We start from the raw sequence: 6,659 nt of genomic DNA on the forward strand, positions 1-6,659 counted from the left end.
GATCCAGAGGTGAGCTTCACTTTAAACGACTCAAAAGTATGTCAAAAGCAGACAAATAATAAGCCGACAACTTTTATTGAAACGGAATACTTTCTGCTTGAAAAAAAAACAGCTTCCGGTCAGATTCCAACCCAGGACCTTAGCCGTAACAGGCGAATTTGTTACCTCCAGGCTGTGGGCCGGGAACGTAAGAATTTGAAGGGTATCAGAGGGTATCACTAGAGATGAGTCCTGTTGACAAAGCTGCTTACGGGGAAAAATCTAGTACCCGATTGCAATACCCTTGCTTATTGCAAGGGTTATAGCTTGAACTATAGCATAGCATGAGAAGTGAATTAATTGTTCAATTACCCATAATAAATATAGCAAAATTCATTGGCTCGAGATGCGAGCGCTGGAATTTTTCATCAGGAGGGAGCAGTTTTTTTGAACAAAAGAATTTGTCGAGATTTCAGAAAACAGCGGCAAAAATCAAATGGAACGACCTACTCTCTCGCAAGGTTAATTGGCTAATTCTTCATAAAAAAGTCAATGGAAAAATAATTTAAAATAAAGTATGTTTTCGTTGCTCTTTGGTTTCCAGATGTTTTGCATCACTACATGGTGTATGAGAATCTATATGGAGTAAGTGTAAAATTTCCTCATTTAACTGTTTACAGCTTGTCAAACTATCAAATATTAAGTCTAATGGCGTGGAATGACTCGATCGTAAAAGAACCGTTTCCGACTGATGAGTTAGATGGTATTGACACACCACAAAATGATTATAAGTAGTATGACATTAGGTGACGACCATGATTATTTATTCTTGCTAGATATGAGGTCACTGGCTGGCTGTATGGTGAGAGCTTGATAGTTAGCGAGCATTCGCTTCTGAGTTTCTAGTGAAGGTATTTCTAGTTCTCATAATAAGCTAGCATCTCAGACGCTGGTTCCTTATCCGTTAAATGGAGCAATCAGCAAAGACGAAACCCTTGCAATTAGATATTTGAAAATGCAGCCTTCTTCAAAATAATTAATTTTTTTCTATGCACGAGATAAGTCACGGGAGTTTCTTAAACAGTTAAGATTGAGTTTTTTGCCCGCTAAAAAGTATTGTTTTGTTGCCAAAGAGTCACTTATTTTGCGTGCGAAAGTATTTTTAATGGAATAATAATTGCAAAATTTATTGGATTGAGTGGCAAGCGTTGGAGTCGTTGTCAGTCAAGCAACCTTTTTTTAAAGGCCATTAATTGTGATTGTTCCAGGATCTGCCAAAATGGCTTATTTTGCAAAATATATATATATGCTGATTCCCCAAAACTTCAGCACTATGGCATTGTGATCGTCCTAGAGCATGATAAGATCGCCCAGTAATAGAACTGAAAAGCTATTTTGAGAAAACAGAGGCAATCAAAACAACAGAAGGAAGGGTACAATTCTCCTCCTTGGCAGGATTTTGGGCTAATTTTTCCAAGAAAAGTCTGATGAATGAACTTAAACTATTGCTTTCCTTCCTCTTTTGTTAACGCTTTTTTTTTAATTTCAGATATTTCGGTCCTAAAAATAGCTTACGTGGATCTACGTCAGGTCATTTTTCAGCCTCACAATTCGAAGGTCTATTAAGACCGGGGAAAAATTTACCGTTTAAAACTAAATCCACAGCCTGGTAACATTCAGCATAGGTGAGAACTCTTGCGGTTAGATATCTCAAAAAAAAACTTTCTTTGAAAAAATTGAATGTATCTTCTCGAAGTAAGAAACGAAAGTTTGTTTACAGTCCACATTGGGTCCTTCGAGCTAGGGAGTGGATGTTTCTCTGCTAATGAGTCACGTATTTTATATAATATTGCAGCTGAACGATTGTGTTTAAAAATGTAACCTGGTTAAATGAGTTGCCGCCAGGCCTGCCAACTAGTTCATATGGTTCATATTTGTTTCATATTTGAGCCAGAGTTCATATTTCATGTTTTTCATTGTTTTTAATGAGTTACACGTAGGGCGTCTATTTTATATAGGTTTTTTTAAACCTTCATTTTTTCGAAACTTGATTTTTTTTAGAGAATGGGAAAATGTACTGTGTCATCAGCTCTACTCGAGGGGTTTTCTTGGGCCAAAGCAGAGACCAGGACCAAGTCCGATGCAAATTGGATAATCGCATTTTTCGGTTTTCACATGGGCGATTCGATCTAAAGCAACATGAAGAGACTCCACAAGAAAGCGGTAACTGCGCGCGCTGCAACTCCCGACATTAGGACAGCAACATCTTCTCAGACTGATTGCCAGCGATTGAGAGCACTTATTATTCAGGTTCTTGATATTGCAGTGAACGGCCAGTCTTTTGCTTCCAGTGATTCGGCATCTAATGCTCGCGGGAAGTACAAACAAACGTTTTCCGATTCGGGCCACGCTAATATTAAATGTGGAAAGACGATAGCAACCTATGTGGCAAGTCACGGAATAGCCCCATACGCTCGTACTATTTTGAAAAATGAAGTCAAAGACAAGTTCGTCGGTATTCATCTCCGCGAAACATCTTATGATGGTAAAACAAGGGTTGAACTCTAGGTTGTTTACTATGCGGATGGTGTTCAAAAAAATCAATATTTGAGGATCATGGAACTAAATGTCAGTGTTGATACTGACTCTTTTGAGTCTACAAATACCAAATCGCTTTCTGATTTCAAGTTCGTGTCATCGCAGAATATATTTGTTCAGTAGTACAAAATTTTTGTCAATTTTCAAGCTGCTACAAGGAGTTCTGGATAAATTCAAAATTGTTGAAAAGCTGGTATTTATTTCTGACGAGCTGCTCAACAGGTTTCAACTTTTCCTTGTCAGCCCTCCGACTAAGAATTGTCATATTGTTTTCATGCAGCTTTCGGAGATTGAATCTTTTACCAAAATTGCCCGATTGGCTAATTTTTTTGGCCTAGTGAGTGTGGATGTCCTAGACGAGTTTGCTGCTGCTAAGCTGTGTATGAATGGAAATTTATCCTTGGGAGAGTGCTTCAAGAAATCACTGTTGCAACAGTGGAAGTCTTTGGGATCTTTATGTGAGTTTGTGTTGCTAGTTTGCCCACATAACATGAACGCAGAATCAGGGTTATCGCGCATGAAGTCCGCTGAGAGTCAACACCAGTCTTTAGCCGCGACGATTTCGAAAACGCGTTCAATTTTCCAGCTGAGTTATGTGACAGTTCGCCAAGCAGCTTCTGAATATAAGAAATCCACGGAGTCGAAAGTAGAAGAAAAATTCACGGAAAAGAGGGCATGCTGACAATTTGCGAGAGGAACTGCATGTTTTCAAGCGAATGACTCCTTTAGCTCTCAAGAACCAGCTGAACGAAGTTGATTCTAGCATTGACGAGGCTAAAAAAGCTCTTGAAGCTCTTGAAAAGAAGAAGGAACTGCTCCATAACCAACGAACTGTTTCTGTGGTCACATTGGATCAACAGTTTGCAGTTGTCATTGACTCAACATTTGTCAAGAAATAAATGGTTGACCATGTTTTTCTGAAAGTTAGAAAATGCTCTTTTAGGTTCATATAAAGTTCGTTTTTCAAGGTTTGGTCCCAGGTTCATATTTCGTTTTATAAAAATTGGCAGGCCTGGTTGCCGCTCACCGATAAACACTAAAAAGTTAGCACAAATCCTGCAGATGAGGGTCGTTCCCTTTCATTTTTCTGCTTTGGTTGCTACTGTTTTCTGAAAGTCGCTTATTTTCATACTTTTACAATTGTTGACCTATTGTAACTATTGTTGACCGAGCCGACCGATTGATCTAATCATTTATATAACGCCATCAGCGCCAAAGTTCCTAAATGTACAACCCTCTTCGTAGGCATGATTTTGAGCTAATTCTTCAGAAGTCTTGAAACTGAATATAGGTGATCATTTTTTCGGTTTTCCAGGTTGTTGAATCTTTAAAGTGGCTTATAAAGGTCCATATGTAGCAAGTATAAAATTTTATGGGTTATTTTTCAGCCGCACGTGTAGTAGGATCATTGCAGCCGGCGGAAAATGTTGCCATTCAAAACATTGTTCACATCCTGCTAAACTAACAAAAACAAATTCTGATGACGGATATTGACTTGATCGTCAATGTACCGTGTCAGACTTGTCTGGCATTCGCTGTCTGGCAGAGGTACATAGCTAAATGATCACTAAGCAGTAGTTATATGCTGGACAATTGATGATCGACCTTGATTAAGTAAACTCACTAGAAATGACGTAACTGGCTGTATGGTGGTGCAACACGAAGCCGTCTAACCTCTGTAGTTAGACCTTGATAGTTAGCAAGGAGTGGAACAAGTTTAAAAGTGAATTTGTTTCTAGTGCTCTTAGAAGACTAGAGTTTCAGAGGTCTGCTCCTTTGGGGCCTAGTGCTACGACTCCCGGCATAAAATCTTAACGCCCTTGAATATTACCGCCTCACCTAACCGAAGCTGTAGGCAAACCTAGAGAATAGTTCAAAAAGCTCTGTTAAAATTCAGGAAACGCTTTGGTTTTATAGAATATTATAGTCAACAAATGGCTGGAAAAGTATAGATGAACTCAAGTCAGCCAAAAAAATGGTTGAAAAATTGTCAACCTTTACAACTTTCGACGAAAAAAATTATCACGTTCAAGTTCCTTGATATTTTTCAATCCGCTCGAAATTCAAAACATAGCCAACCGACAATTGCAAAAGAGTCAATAAACGCAAGTAAACTGATTTACTTGCGTTTATTGATTCTTTTCAATTGTCGGTTGGCTATGTTTTGAATTTTGAGCGGATTAAAAAAATATCAAGGAACTTGAACGTGATAACATCAAAGTTCGAATTTCCAAGAAAAACTAATTATCCCTTAAGTTCTTAGAATTTCTGAAACAATGACTCTTCTTTGATAAAAAATAACCCAATTTCACAAAATTGTAACAATAGATGAAATTTTTATTTCGCTGTGAAATCTGATAATTAAATTTCATTTTCGAACTTGATCACGTTTTTGTGACCAGTCCTATTTTCTGATCGATAGTAAAATTTGCCTTCCTTTTAACAGAAGAAATGAACTGAACTTGAAAACAAAGCAAAAGAAGGCCAAACCGCGAAAAATATTATTTGGACTGAAAAAATTTTACGACTTCTTTTCCTGAAAAAATAACTGCGACCTATATAAGAATGCGTTTTTATCGACTCTAAAAAATTAAGTCCATTTTCAACACAAGGAGGCGCTCACGTCAAATACTCACATCAAAAAGTCATACCATTAAAAATCAAGGTTGAGCATGAACAAGTTTTGAGGTCAAAATTTACTTGGCTCATTAACGCTGGAAAATAAAATTTTGTACACAGGCGAAGCTGAGCTTCGCACCAAATATGATAGTAGTATTGTATCGTGTCCCGGATCCTAAGGGGGGGGGGGTCCTTCCTAAGGGGGGGGTCCTCACGTAAAGCAAAATCCTAGGAAAGGGGTCCTTAATTTTTTGGAGGACCCCTATCCTAGGATTTTGTAAGCGAAAGAAATTTTCCACCCAAAAAGCAGAAGACCGCCTACTTAGGATCTTGCTAAGTTTAGCTTAACAACAAGGGACACGATACAAAATTCTTTCTAATTCCAATTTTTGGGGTCCTAATTATTGGTCCTGGTTAATTATATGAATCATATTAATTGTTATAATTGTTTCGGGCAAATGAACTTTCGACCTAGTTGAAATTTGTTAGTGAACGGGGAATTGACTTTTATGGTATATAATAAAAATGCGCCGGCCGCGTAGCTTAATTTGGCAGCGTAGCTTAACTGTTGGCAGCAGTAAACTAATTCCTTAATTTGACCTAAATTTTATGGTGAAAAGTCAGTAAATTGAAATTACTCTCAAAAGGCGGCGGCCGTTTCTGGGCAAAATATACCAAATGATAAATTTGACAAATTTTGAAATAAGAAAAATGAAATTAGAGGGAACTTGGTGTACTGAAGATATTGATAATGAACATTTACAATTAAGAGTGATTTCAACCGCGGAAAAAAACTCATTTTTCAAATTTTGTAATGAACGCTACGTCGTCTTCCTCGAAAGGGCAAAGGAAATTTCAAAGAAAGAATACGAGTTAATTTTCAAAGAACAATTTTATTTGAGTGAGCTTCAACAAATCTCTTGGTGCATTTCTACAAAACAACAGTATGGTACTGTGAGCGATTTGAATTTTGCTGATTATGAAAACGTATTCGACTATTCGTTTGATTTTACCTCAAAAAGGGTTGATAAAGACTTGGAGAGAAAAATTCGTCTATGTTTCAACAAGCTATCAAAATACAAAAAACTTCCGGTGGTTTATTTAATTATTTACCACCGTTATCTTAATGAGACTAAATGGTATTTGCAAGGTCACTTTTATTTCCACTGGCTTGAAATTCAGCAGGTTGGAGAGGTGTTGGAAAAAATAAATAATGAAATTGCAAAAAAGCAGAGTAACTCCTATTGATTTGAAAATAATTCACGAAATTTATACGTCTTTGAAACAAACTTATCCTGATAATTCTAACCGACGCAACTATTTTCTAGCTGCATGTTCTCTGTTTTTTGTTAGTTCTGATAACCTTAACTACGACATTTTAATTAAGTTGAGACCTTATGGTGGCTTGATTGGTATTGATAACTCTTCCTTGGACAAATACTTGAAAAATTCCAAAATTTTAC

This window comes from Symsagittifera roscoffensis, chromosome 9 (genome assembly GCF_963678635.1).
Source record: "Symsagittifera roscoffensis chromosome 9, txSymRosc1.1, whole genome shotgun sequence".
Classification (NCBI taxonomy): Eukaryota; Metazoa; Xenacoelomorpha; order Acoela; family Convolutidae; genus Symsagittifera; species Symsagittifera roscoffensis.